Consider the following 14,610-nt stretch of genomic DNA (forward strand, 5'->3'; position numbering starts at 1 on the left):
CCTAGCTAGCTTCCCATCCTCACCACTCTTGCCATTTAAAATTTTGGGGGGAGATTATTAATTGGCTTGAGCCGGGCCCACGCTGGGATCCACCAGCTGAGGCCTCTAGAGGAACATGGGGTAACGGTTTCGAGCAGGAACTCGGAATCCTGACTGCTCGGCGGTGATTGTGATACTTATTAGCTCTATGACCTTGGACATTCGATTCCACTTCTCTGTGTATCAGTTTCTTTACCTGTCAAGTACGGCTAGTACCTAGTTCAGAAGTTTATTGCGGGAATCGAAAGAAACACTACAAGCAAAGTGCTTAAAACTATGCCTGACACAGAATCAGCACCATTTAAGTGGTTGTTATTCCACTGGAACAGCAGTTCTCAATCTTGGTCATACATTAAAATCACTAATGTATGTCTTTTTTAATAGGAACTTTAAAAAATACTTGATGTCTTGGTCTCATCCCCAGATAAATGGTTTCTGGATATAGCCCAGCATCAGGATTTTTACTGTGCTTCTCAGAAATTTCTATGTGCATCCAGGAATTAGGAACTACTGCACTAGATTATAAACTCCATAGGTGGGAGGATATTCTTTATGTCTGCTAGTCAGTCTTCAGTGCTTAAAACCATGCCTGGCACACAAAAGGTGCTGAAAAATATTTTTTGAATGAGATAATGAAGCAGCTATAGCAGCTGCTATATCTAGTTGAATGAGGGCAGGTGTATGTGTTCGTGCATGTGTGTGTGCGTGGGTGTGTGTGTGCGTGCACGAGCGCACAAGCAATCCCATGATATTTGTGAGGCCAGGATAAGAGTACAATGAAGACCCCCATAGCTTATTTATAAATACTTATTATAAACCAAGCTAATAAATGGCTAATAAAACATTTTTATCCTACCATGAAAAGTAAATCTCTGTAACTACTTAGAGATACAGATATAGAGTTGGAATTTTAAGACTCCTCCAATTTCTTCTCCAGAACATGGAAGGCTGGGAAGAGCCATTCCCTGGTTTCTGGTCCCATCTGTGACCACTCCCTTTGCTTCCCAAACCCAGCTCTGTCTTTCACTGCAGGAGACCTTGAGCATACATCCAGATCTCATATGGAACCTCTGTTTATAACTCCCATGATACCCCTTAGGCCTGGGGTTAGCACTGCCAGCCTCTAGGTGGGTAGACCAAAAGAAGAGGTAGCAGGCTTGGGCCCATTTGGGAAATCTAGGTGCTGCTGGCAGAGGGAGATGGGGCAACTGCATGGGCTGCAGGTGGGTACATTTCCTTTGCCCCGAAGACTGGTAAGCCTATAAAGAGGGGAACAGATGGAGTAGGGTCAGAGTGGTGATCTTTAAGCATGGGGCCCATGGTTGGGTCTCTATTTTGTCCAGGTGTCAGAGTAGGCTGTACTCCTTGTGGGGGAGTGTTTGTGTGTGCATGCACGCGCACACACCCACTACCGTTAAAAAGAGTAATAGCCTGTCTAAAGATTGCAATACTCTACATAACAGAACTTCAAGGAGCAGTTCCTAATCTAAATGCTGTTCAAAACATGCAGGCAGATATCTCTTGCTTCATGTCATCAAAACAGTCACAGATATGCACATGCATGCTGTACATGGCTTCTGCTTTAAAACCTTTCAATGATTTCCCATTGCATTTAGGGGGGAAAAAAGTATATGCAGTTCTGATTAGTCAGGGCAGTTATGTTCTACAGAGTCACTGGCAACAATGAGTTAGTGAGTATGGAGCCATCCCTGCTGGGCAATACACAGGGCTAGGTTCCTGTGAGCCTCCGGTCACCTTTTCATCAACCGATCAATACATAGCCTGTACATAGCCTGTTATATCTTTGATTCTGTTTAAAAACATCTTATTTAATATACACACACATATATATTATTATTATATATACATATGTATAGTCGCTTCATTAACAATGAACTCAACAGTCAACAACACTGTATCTCATGACAGTACAAAGATTACCTAACATGTATTATCTCACATCTGTTTTCTCCGTAAGGCCCACCACAACTTTTTTGTCTATAGGAACACTACACAGCCCTTCAACGCTACCCTTGAGGACATTTTAAATAGTGAAACCACCAGCAAAAAGCACAAAAGGTTGAAAAACATGGCATTCAATATACTGTGAAGAGGCTCTTCGTTTGCAGGGTGAGAGCTGAAACAAAAGGCAGAGCGATACCTCCTTCAGTCTGGGCTGGGAGCATGCACGTCAGGTGACTCAAATTTTTCGCCCCTCTTACATGTCCCATGAGAACAGCGGAAGCACTCTAATTATCGATTTTGGAGTTACAAATAAATTTTACGTAGGATGCAGTTTGCAAATACTGAGTCCATGAATAATGAGCATCAACTGTATTTAACATGATAAAGTCTCAAATCCTTAACCTGGAATTCAAATCGCTTCCTGAGCTGGCTACATTTTGTTTGTCCAGGCTTAATCCCAATCCTCCCCACTTCTTCTCTCCTTGCTTTCCACTCCCCTGTAAGGCTGAAACAACTTTTCCTCCCTCCCCTGCACAGCCACATGTTCTTCTCTCCCCAAGCCGAGATTTACCAGAAATGTGAGTATCTCAGAAACTGCATGGGACAGAAGAGAAAGGTTCTTCTCAGTTTATGTATGCATTGGGATATAACATACTCCCAAACCTTTTTATATGAATTGTCTGCATTAAAACACCTCACTTTGATGAATTCAGTGACAAACCAATCAAACTAAAGGGGTCTGCATGGATGGAGACTGTAGAGAAAATGTAATGCCATGACAAAGTGGCCGAAGAGCATCAAGGGCTGTGACCAGGCCAAATTCGATATGAATAAATTTACCATGGCTTTGGGAACTTCATGGTCAAATATTTCTTCACTTCCCATGAGATAAGCTCATGGTTGAGAATAACACTTTAGAATTATTCCTTTTCTCTATGAAATAAACTGTAGGCTAGAATTACATAGAAGTTATATGGTAAAATTCAATTCCAAGGATTGGTTCCCAATTTTCTGAAAAAGGAAATCATTCAAAGCATTGTGCTTTAAATGACAACATTATTGCTCTGATGACTGGGTTATACTTCGCATAACTTGGCTGTACACATTTGAGATATATATTATGTATATGTATATAAATATTAGTGTATATATAAATAAGTTATATATCAATATAAGATATATTATATTTATGTATATATATTAGCATATATTTATGTATATGTATATACGTATACATATATTTATGTATACGTATATATAAATAAGTTATATATCAATATAAGTACATATATATTTTTTTTTTAATTTTTTTTTCCAATATACACAAAGCACTTGGCCCATCTGGCACCTGGGAAGCGATGTGTATGATACCTGTAGTCATTCTCATCACCACCATCACTATTATTTTACAGGCAATATCTTTTTCTTTTTTTCCCCATCCCTGCACAACCCTTGCCTTTGGCAACCATCAGATTGTTCTCTACATCTATGGGTCTGTTTCTGTTTTGCTTTGTTCATTCATTTGTTTTGTTTTGTTTTATATTCCACTTGTAAGTGTAATCATGCAGTATTTGTTTTTCTCTAACTTATTTCACTTAGCATAATACCCTCTGGGTCCATACATGTTGTCTCAGATGGCAAAAGTTCATTTTTTCATTGCTAAAAATATCCATATATATGAGCACATATATACATATATACCTATATATACACATATATAGGTATATACATATATATACCTATATATATATACATATATAGGTGTATATATATATATATATATATATATATATATATATATGTCACATCTTCTATATTCATTCATTAATTGATAGACACCTAAGTTGCTTCCATATCTTGGCTATTGTATGTAATTCCCTAATGAACATAGGGGTGCATATTTTTTTTTCAAATTAGTGTTTTTGGTTGTTGTTGTTTTTTTTTTCAATAAATACCCAGAAGTGGAATTGCTGAATCATATGGCAGCTCTACTTTTAAGGAACTTCCATATGATTTCCATAGTGGCTATACCAATTTGCAATCCCACCAACAGTGTGCAAGGGTTCCCTTTATCCACATTCTTGCCAGCACTTTTTATTTGTTAATTTTTTGATGATGGCCATTCTGACAGATGTGAGATGAAATCTCATTGTGGTTTTGATTTGCATTTCCCTGATGATTAGTGATACTGAGCATCTTTTCATATGTCTATTGGCCATCTGTATGTGCCAGGGACCCACAGGGCACCTACTACACAAGGCCATCCAGCCAAGACTGGGAGACATATGAGATCTACCTGATACATAGAAATACACATACAGAGGAAGCCAAAATGAGGAAACAAAGAAATATGTCCCAAATAAAACAAGAGAAAACTCCAGAAAAAGAACTAAATGAAATGTAGGCAAGCAACCTACCAGATACAGAGTTCAAAACACTGGTTATAAGGATACTCAAGGAACTCAGTGAGAACTTTGACAGAGAGATAGCCAGCATAAAAAAGGACATAGAAATCATAAAAAAGAACTAATCAGAAGTGAAGAATACAATAACTGAAATGAAGAATGCACTAGAAGAAATCACCAGTGGCCCAGATGAAACAGAGTCGAATCAGTGATCTGGAAGATAAGGTAGCAGAAAACACCTAATTTGAACAGAAAAAATAAAAAAAGAATTAAAAAAAAAAAAAGAGGATAGTTTAAGAGACCTCTGGTCTAACATCAAGCATAACAACATTCACATCATAGGGGTACCAGAAGGAAAAGAGAGAAAGCAAGGGATTGAGAACATATGTGAAGAAATAATAACTGAATACTTTCCTGATCTGGCAAAGGAAACAGACACACAAGGCAGGAAGCTCAGAGAGTCCCAAACAAGATGAACCCAAAAAGGCCCACACTAAGACACATTATAATTAAAATGGCAAAGGCTAAAGAGAAAGAGAGAATCCTAAAAGAAGCAAGAGAAAGGCAACTAGTAACTTATGAGGGAGCCCCTGTAAGATTGTCAGCAGATATCTCAACAGAAATTTTGTAGGCCAGGAGGGATTGACACAAAATATTCAACATGATGAAAATCAAGGACCTACAACCAAGGTTACTGTACCCATCAAGTCTATCATTTAAAATTGAAGGACAGATTAAGAGCATCCTAGACAAGAAAAATCTGAAATTCTTCACCACCAAACCAGTATTACAGGGGATGTTAGAGGGACTTCTTTAAGACAGGAGGAAATAAAAGATCAAAATTATGAATAATAAAGTGGCAATAGCTACATATCTAACAATTACTTTGAATGTAAATGGATTAAATACTCCAATCAAAGGACATAGGAGGGCTGAATGGATAAGAAAACAAAATCCTTAACATATGCTGCCTACCAGAGACTCACTTCAGATTTACAGACACACAGAGACTGAAAGTAAAGGGGTGGAAAAAGTTATTTCATGAAAATGTAAAAAAAGAAAAGAAAAGAAAATCTGCGGTAGCAATACTTATACTAGACAAAATAGACTTTAAAACAAAGGATACAACAAGAGGAAAAGAAGGACCCAGTAGTCCCGCTTCTGGGTATTTATCCAAAGAAACCCAAAACACTATTTTGAGGGGAACTCTGCATCCATATGTTCATTGCAGCATTGTTTACAATAGTCAAGATGTGGACGCAGATTTGGTATCATGTCTGTCAATGGAAGAATGGATACAGAGGAGGTAGTACATACATACAATGGAATATTCCTCGGCCATGGAAGGGAATGGGTCCTTGCCATCTGCAGTGGTATGGATGGACCTGGAAGGTACAGTGCTGAGTGGAGTGTCAGAAAGAGAAAGACAGATGCCATGTAATTTCCCTTATACGGAATCTAAAGAACAAACAAGTAAAACAGAAACAAACTCATAGATATAGAAAACATTTTTATGGTTGCCAGTTTGAAGGGGTTTGGGGGTATGGGTGAAAAAAGGGAAGGGATTAAGAAGTATACATTGGTTGTTAAAAAGTAGTTACAGGATGTAGGGTATAGCATAAGGAATATAGTCAATAATATGGTAATAACTATGTAGTGCCAGGTGGGTCGTCAGGAGGATCACTTCTTAAATTATATAAATGTCTAACCACTATGCTGTACACCCAAAATTAATATAAAATAATACTGAATTTCAACTGTAATTGAAATATTAAAAAGGGGGGAGAAAGGTGAAGGGGAATAAGAGGTCCAAATTTCCAGGTATAAAACAAATAAGTCAGGGGACATAATATACTGCATAGGGAATATAGTCAATAATATTGTGATAGCATGGTCCAGTGTCAGATGGTTGCTGGACTCATCTCGGTGATCACTTCTTTAGGTATAGAAATGTTGAATAACGATGGTGTATCCCTGAACCTAATATAATATTGTATGCTAGCTATATTTTAATAAAAATCTTTTTAAAAAATCATTAGGAACAAGAAAGGAGGCATAATTAGAGATATGAATGAGACATTTAGGAATCATAATTCAGTCGTCAACAAGTGTTTTTTGAGAGTCTTCTTTATGCCAAGACCTATTTTATGCACTAGGGATAGAGCAGAAAATATAACTGAGCACCACACTTGTGGATCCTACATTCAAGAGAGAGGAGTCAGACAAACCAAAATAGAGTCAGCTAATTTTAGCCAGTGATAAGTGCACATAGATGATAAAATGTAAGGAGGGGATCCCATGGCTGCTTTAGTTAGGATGGGCAGTGAAAGCTTTTCTGAGGAGGTGACATTTGAATTGAGATGTGAATAATACGAAGAGTCACACAGACAGCTACCTGTAGGAAGAGCCTTCCGAGCAGAAGAAAGAGCAAGGACAAAGCCCCTTAGCTTGGAACAGGATTCTCATGTTTTAGGGACAAGAAAGCTAGTGTGTCCAGAGCACGTGAACAAGAGGGACGGTGAAGGGAGATGACATTGGAGAGGAAGCAGTTGGCCAAATCAGGTAGGGCTTTCTAGACCAAAGTAAGGAGTCTGAATGTCATTGTAGACTTAGTGGGAAGCCACTGGAATTATATGATTTGACTTACCCTTTAGAGAGAGAGACCCTCCAGGTTGTTCTCTGGAGGTCAGCCTTTGGAGGCACAAGAGAGGGAGTAAGATGTTTTCTTAAAACTATGGAGCAGTGGTCCTTCCAAGAGAGGGTGGTGGCTATTCTAGGGCAGTATTCTAGGGAGAGAGAGGGATATGTGTAACTTCAGAGCAATTGGAGAGCTAGGTAAGTTGAATAAGTTCTTGAGGAAGAAGTAGAGGAGGAGGTGGGGGAGGGAAAGGAGAAGGGGGAGGGAAAGAAAACATGTGTTAGCACTAATTAGGTGCCCAGACTATATTAGGTTCTGGGAAAGATACAAAAAAAAAAAAAAAAAAAAGACAAGTTCCTGCCCCTCAAATATGTATAGTCTAGTTGGGGTACAAACTAACTAATGCTTGTGTAATTAGGGTGATATGTGATGGTGAGGCCATCTTTCTTCTTCTCCAGGAATCAGCAACCAGAGCCACAACTCTGGGGAGAGAGGGGGAGAAGGGGAGTGGGAGAGAGAGAAAAAGAAAGGGAGAGAAAGAGAAGAGAGGAGAAGAGAGGAGAGAAGAGAAGAGGAGAGGAGAGAAGAGGAGAGAAGAGGAGAGGAGAGGAGAGCGAAGGAAATAAAACCCCACACTGCCTCCTATGGAAACATGGAGACTGACACTTACCCAGAGGGAACTGTCTCTGGAACCCCTACTCCTTTCCACTGCCTCCCAGTCTATATAAAAGTGGATTGAGGGGTATCATCAGCTGGATTCTTTGGAAGCAGATACTCAGATGAATTTGGGGAGTAAGATGTTTCTAGGAAAAAAGCACCTGCGAAAGGATGGGGGAGGAAGCAGGATCAAGCAGAGGAAGAAGCTGAACTGTGATGCGGGATGAACAGAGCCACAACCAACCTGACAGAGCACCCTAGAGCATGCAGTGCTCAGCAGAATGCCTCACTTGAGGCAGAAAGGACCAGACTTTGTCCTTCCTTCCCTTAGTTACCAGGGCAGATACAAGTTGTCCTGAGAAGGGTGTGATCCCGGAAGGGGCAGCTCTCTGTGGCTGAGGCAGTCCCTGAAGGAACTGAGCTGACTGCTGGAGCAGAGAGTGCTGGATCTGGGCCATGAATCCTGTATCCCCATGTCTATTACAAGGGCATGGGGTGGTGGTGGTGGTTGGGTGGCATGGTGGGTAAGAAGTTCTGTTTTGGAGAAACCATTTTGAGGGAAGCAACCATCCCTTCTCCTCCATTTCCCCTCCCCAGTCCATTTTCGTTTTCCTATAAGAATGGGAGCTATCTTCCTTCCACTAAGTTAGAGAAACTGGTGGTCTTCTCTTCTCTGAAATTTTCTGAGCTTTAAACAGGCCTGATGTTGCTGTACAGAGAGATGTCAGAGCCAAGCAAAAGAGTGTGTCAGGGGTCACCCAGTTCCCACTGTTTGGCTTTCCCTAATGGGTCAAGAAAAAATCCCCATGGGTCAAGAAGCAGAGACTGGGAATTGGGCCTGAGCTCTAAGAATTCTAATTGGCCCATAGAGGACTATTTGCTTGGTGAAGGATCCTGACAACAGGAGTGTAAGGAGGCCCCGGGAGAAAGCCTCAGCTGGACTTTCTGTACCATGAAATTCTGTAGGGCCTGTAGGACTCTCCAGAGAATTGACAAATGTACCCACGCGAGTAAGCCAGTATCTGAATGACTTCCACAATGAAGCTGTCACATCCTATCAGCGCAATGATTGTGGTGCTGAGTGCGAGACAAGACATCGAAGAAAGATGAATTGTTCTATGTTTAAATTTTTGAATGTGACAAAGCTGGAAAACAAATCATTGTTCACATTTTCCTGCATACTCTGGATGACACTTGCATTATGTGGTCATCAACAAAGTAAAAACCTTTGGAAGATTCTTTGGAAGCTACTGTCCACAGGATAATGCAGCCTGATGAATAATGGTATCACCAACATTAAGTAAATGGTATTAGGGAATTGCAAAGGCAAGCAGATCAATATTGTTTCAATGCAAACAAGTGTCAAGGAGCCACTGGCGACGTGAATTGTAGCAGCATTGCTACCTTCACCTCACAGTGGGAGATACGAAATTACTGGGAATAGCACATCTGACAATGAAGAACACAGAGTTGGTTTCTGGACCTCGACAGAAAGAGATGGGGCATGGACACGCTGAAGAATCTTGCACTGATTGGATAACAAACAAATATGTGAATACCTCTTCTCTATCCATTATTCTAATCGCCATTGATAAATTGCTATTCTTCATATGGGCCCATGACTTTTATAGTACGTTTTTAATCAAATTGTTTGTTCAGCAGGGACCCCACAAAAATATATTTGATCACAATCCTTTCACAATTACAGGCAGCCAGCCCTTAGTTTGATTTTTTTGACCAACAAATGAAGAAGGTCTCCATCTTTCCCCAAGCAGTCACCCAAGGAAATAGAATTTATCTTCTGACTCCTCCCCAGTGCAGATCAATATTGTTTCAGTGCAAACCAGTTCCAAGAAGCCCTCGCGTTGTGAATAATAACAGCATTGCACCACAGGAGGAAACACATAGAAAGACAAGGAGAATATCGAGGGGAAGAAAAAAGGGCAGACCAGCCTTGCATTTACACCCCTGAAGTTCTGTATCTACAGATCTCACCTGAGACGAAGGGAATGAAAAATTGTGGAATCCAACTGGGGGGATTCCACAATTGGAAGAAGTTAAGGGAGATTGCTACCTTGTTGGAGAAAAATGCTAGCAATTACTGGAAAATTAAATTACATAATAATACTTCAGTTCTAACATCTGCCGTCTCAGAAGGGGCTCCTTGAAATTGCAGATTCCTTTCTTTTTTTATCCTGCTAACTCAGCACCTAACTTTATGACTAGCTAACATCAGTTTGGATGATTTATCCAAATTAAATGGAGAGCATGTTTTGAACCAAAAGTAATTCACTGTTAGTACTGACCAAAAATATTAAATAAAACAGATGTGTAGCTAGAGGGACACATGAGAGCTAAAAACACCTGTTTGACAGACTGCAACTCTAAAAAAACAACTGAAACCATAAGGCAATTATGAGATAAACGATTAGTATAAACCTTGCTATGATTTATATCTTACTTATACTTGGCATAATTAAGGAAATTCTGAAGACTGTTGCACTCGGTGGCTTACGAACATTAATATTTAAAAGCATTTGATACCAATATGCCTCATACCTTATGAGATCATTCTTTTAATGCGTAGAGTGCTGGGGATTCAGAATAAAATGCCAATTATAATAGACCTAAGTATTTCAGGTCTAAAAATATTTCTTCCACTCCATTGTGCCTACAAGTGAACTTACAAGAAATAATTCAGAAAAGCTACTGAAATAAAAACAGTTTTCTTCTGTAGAAAAGTGTCAAAACTTTTATTAATTGTGAGATGTTTACCAACCTAGACTTAAAATATGATGATTTTATTATTCATATCTAGGGCTGAAAAGAAGTGAGTCTAACTAAAAGCAGACTATAAATGCTAGATAGCTCTATATCTATCTATCTATCTATCTATCTATCTATCTATCTATCTATCTATCTATCTATCTATCAATAATCTATCATCTGCCTACCTACCTATGTATCCATCTATCCATCCATCCATCCACCTACCCACCTACCTACCTATCTCCATTAAAATCTCAGCTATTCTTATTTGTCGTAATGTATGCTCAAGCATCCTCTGACAAATTTGTAAACTTCCTGATATCTACCTAAGACAGTTTTTAACTCTCCTTTTCTAGTAATCACTGTGTGCTAAGGAAATTAGCTAACTAATTCCTTCTTTCATTCGACACATATTAAGCCTTGTGGTAGGTATGATATATAAGACAGTTTCATAGAGCTTACTTTCTAAGGAAGAAACAGATTTCGCACAAGTATTTACAAAAAGGCCCTGTAAGTCTAACAGCTAGAATATGTACTTAGAAATCCCTCTGCCAGGATCAAATCCTGGCACTCTATAAGCAACAAGCTTTGTAATAAAAGTATGAGTCTTAACAGTCTCTTAGAGTTGTTACAAGGGATTTAGGGAACTGTACTTACAAGAGTGCCTGCTACATGGTCAGATTCAATATATGTTGGCTATTATTGTGTGTTATTCAATACATGTTGGGTAAAAGTATGATAACTGCCATGAGAGGAGAAATACAGGATACAACATAATTTTAATATCAACCCACATAAAATATGAAAAATTCCAAATTAAAAATAACATTCTAGATGACATTCTATAGTCAAAATTGAGTGTGTCTGAATGACTTTTGTTCATCTAAACTACTTCTTATATTTCATTCATTCATTCATTAAGTAAATAAGTACTTATTGAGTTTCTGCCACGTGACTGGCCTGAGCTCGACAAGGGGTACAAGGTGAAAACAGACCCTGCAATCATGGTGCTTTTAGCCTATCTTGGGGCTTAACTAGAGGTGATTCACTGCCTCACAGACCCAGTGGACACCTGACTATGAGTGGTAAATCTGAGGAGAACTCAGAAACTTTATGAATAAATAAAACTAAGTTTCTCAGGATATATGAATCGCCCTCAAATTCACATGTCACTTAGAACTGGTCAGATTGCTTATTTTGAAATGCAGACTCCCATCTCACTTCTCCTCCTCCTTCGCTACTTATGAAGTCACTATTAAATTTTTAAAAGATTTTAAATCTTGAAAGCTAGGTACCATAGAGGTACCATTAAAAATTCATACGTCTTATACAAAATATGTCATAATCAGACAGCTTCCTTATCATCATGCAGAGCTAACACTATTTTAGGGTGGCCAAGTTCCAACTTCCTGTTCAGTAAAGGATGTTAGTATATAAACTATGGAATAAAGATAGAGGCAATGTAATGTCATTGCAAGAACCCTTTTTGAAGGCCTTGGTTTTTTGTTCATTTAAGCAAATATTTATTAAATACTTACAGGGTGGATCTCTCTCCTACTTCAGCCGATTCAGTATCTTTTTGCCTTCCTGGAAACATTACCCTCATTTTCCCTTAGGAAATGGAGAGCAGCTGACCCCACCCCCAACTTCTGTGTAGTCACGGAACTCAAGCCAGTCAAATAAGCCTATCCCTTCACAGTGGCCACAGTGATTGGTTCAGGGAAACGATGCAAAACATGAGAATCAGTCCCAGGGCTCCGAGAGAGCTGTTGACAAAAAGGCTCTTTCTTTTCCCTTGAGTGGCCAATCCTCACATATATGCCTGAGGCTTCTTACACAGCCTGCACAGAGCCTGCCTGACAACAAAGCCAACCAGGAGGAAAACGGGGGCCATAGGTGGAGCCTGACTGTAAAGGAGAAGAGAGGGTGAGAGGAAGTCTGAATGCTTGTGACTTGTTCTCTGCGAAGTGGGTGCAAACTCAGGGAAAGGCAAAGTATATTCCACTTCCCAGAAATAAATGTAATTTCTGTCTTACTCTCTCATTGCACTTGGTGAAAAAACAGTGACTATGAGACAGTATGTCAGTCAGTATGTCAATCAACTCATGGCCTGTCCTCTTGAGTTTGATTCAAAGGGCCACAGCATCAAGTGTGAGGATTCCATCAGCTGCTCTCTGGCTGGTGCCCTCTGAGAAATCCACGACTCCACTGGGTCCCTCTCACTCTCAGATCTCTCTGTCCTTCTCTCCACCATGTGGTCCCTCCAGATTGTGTAGCTGTCTCTTGACAACCCCTAAGTCCTCCAGAAAAACTGTATATTTCTGACCTGACCCACCAAACAACCTTTATTTACACACCATGGTATCAGCATGCCTCCTGGGGTTTAGATGGATGTACTGTCAAAGGTATCCTTTCTTGTCAGCACCCACACCCACAAATGTGGAATTTTCTAACATCACTCCACTCTAGGACTCACCCAGGGCCAAGGTGCAGTCACCATTTTTGGGATTTCATGGACATCTATACTCACTTGTCTCCTCTCTGCCTCTCTCTTCTGAAACCTGACGGGAAAATGGACTTTTTCCATTGTGACCTATTCTTCCCAGATCTATTCCTTTACATAAACTTTGTCTTTTGAAACTGTAAAACCTTGTCTCTGGTGAGTTGGTAGTCGAGAAAGCCTACCTTTGAAGTTTAAAACCTAATAATCTCTCTTGGTCTCTGAATGTTTTGTTTCCTGAGGCAGTGAGTAGAGGCTACCTCAATTCATCCCTGAAATCAAGGAAATGAAGAAAATCACTGATAAAGAAAAACAACAGAAAAAAGATCTTCTGAGATTTTCTTTAAATTAATCCAAGAAAGGGTACTGGGATGGGAGGAGTGGGGAAGTATAGATGAAACAAGATTAGCCATACATGGATAATCATTGAAGCTCTGTGATAGCCCAGGTGGGTTCATCACACTATTCTTTCCACTATCTTACTCCTATTTTCTGTATGTTTGAGTTTTGGAACACTTTCATATTATAAAGTATTCCTTATATTAAGATAAAAGAAACTTTCAAGAGGTGACTAAGGTGGGTAGGCCACACAGGAGCAGGAGGCGGCAATATGGTGAAGCTGATGGTGGAGCTGATGGGGCAGGTGGGACAGGGCACTGAGCTAGACCTCCCTCCGGGAGTACAAAATTCCTATCATTGAAAATCTAAGTGCTACCTTAGACCAGTTTGATGCTATTGATCTTTCTGACAATGAAATCAGGATCCTGGGTGGTTTTCCTTTGTTCAGAAGACTGAAAATATTGTTAGTGAACAACAATAGAATATGTCGTTATAAGTGAGGGACTTGATCAGGCTCTGCCCTGTCTGACAGAACTCATTCTCACCAACCATAGTTTTGGGAAACTGTGTTATCTGGACCCTTAGTTATCCCCCAAATCTCTGACTTACGTAAGTATTCTAAGAAATCCTATAACAAATACGAATCATTACACACTGTATGTAATTTATAAAGTTCCACAAGTCAGAGTACTGGATTTCCAGAAGGTGAAACTAAAAGAGCATCAGCAAGCAGAGAAAATGTTCAAGGGCAAATAGGGTGCACAGCTCACAAAGGATATTGCCAGGAGAAGCCAAACTCTCAATCCACGTGCTGGTGTGCCAAATGACAAAAAAAAAGGTGGGCCATTCCCAGCGAATGTAGAAGCAATCAAGAGTGCCACAGCAAATGCATCAATTCTGGTGGAAGGGGAGTGGCTGAAGAGCTTGCGGCAGTCCAGTCAGGTACCTGGTGGAGAATGCAGATCAGTCCCCACCGAGATGGAAGATGATGTAGTCACAAATGGGTCCTGAGCTGTGTGTCCTGAGTATCTACAGATGCATCATATGTCCACTTGGGACAAGTCCTGCTTTTGGAACATGGAATAGTAGCCTTAGTTGTGTCAGCAAAGAGGAGTTTGTAAGCATTGCTGAAGTGTTTAAAACTACTGCTGGTAATTTTGTTATATTTTCTACTAATAGTAAAAATAAAGGACACTCCCTGTGCTGCCAAAAACAAACAAACAAACAACAACAACAACAACAAAACAGAGGGGAATATGACTCTTTGGAAACCATAATCTGGTAAGGTTAAGAAAAAC

The 14,610-nt window shown here is 39.8% G+C and overlaps 1 pseudogene; it reads left to right on the forward strand.

Annotated features, from left to right (window-relative positions):
- The first annotated feature begins 13,583 nt into the window (after positions 1-13,583).
- Positions 13,584-14,323, forward strand: LOC117033726 (U2 small nuclear ribonucleoprotein A'-like; annotated as a pseudogene).
- Positions 14,324-14,610: the final 287 nt, after the last annotated feature.

This window comes from Rhinolophus ferrumequinum, chromosome 14 (genome assembly GCF_004115265.2).
Source record: "Rhinolophus ferrumequinum isolate MPI-CBG mRhiFer1 chromosome 14, mRhiFer1_v1.p, whole genome shotgun sequence".
Classification (NCBI taxonomy): domain Eukaryota; kingdom Metazoa; phylum Chordata; class Mammalia; order Chiroptera; family Rhinolophidae; genus Rhinolophus; species Rhinolophus ferrumequinum.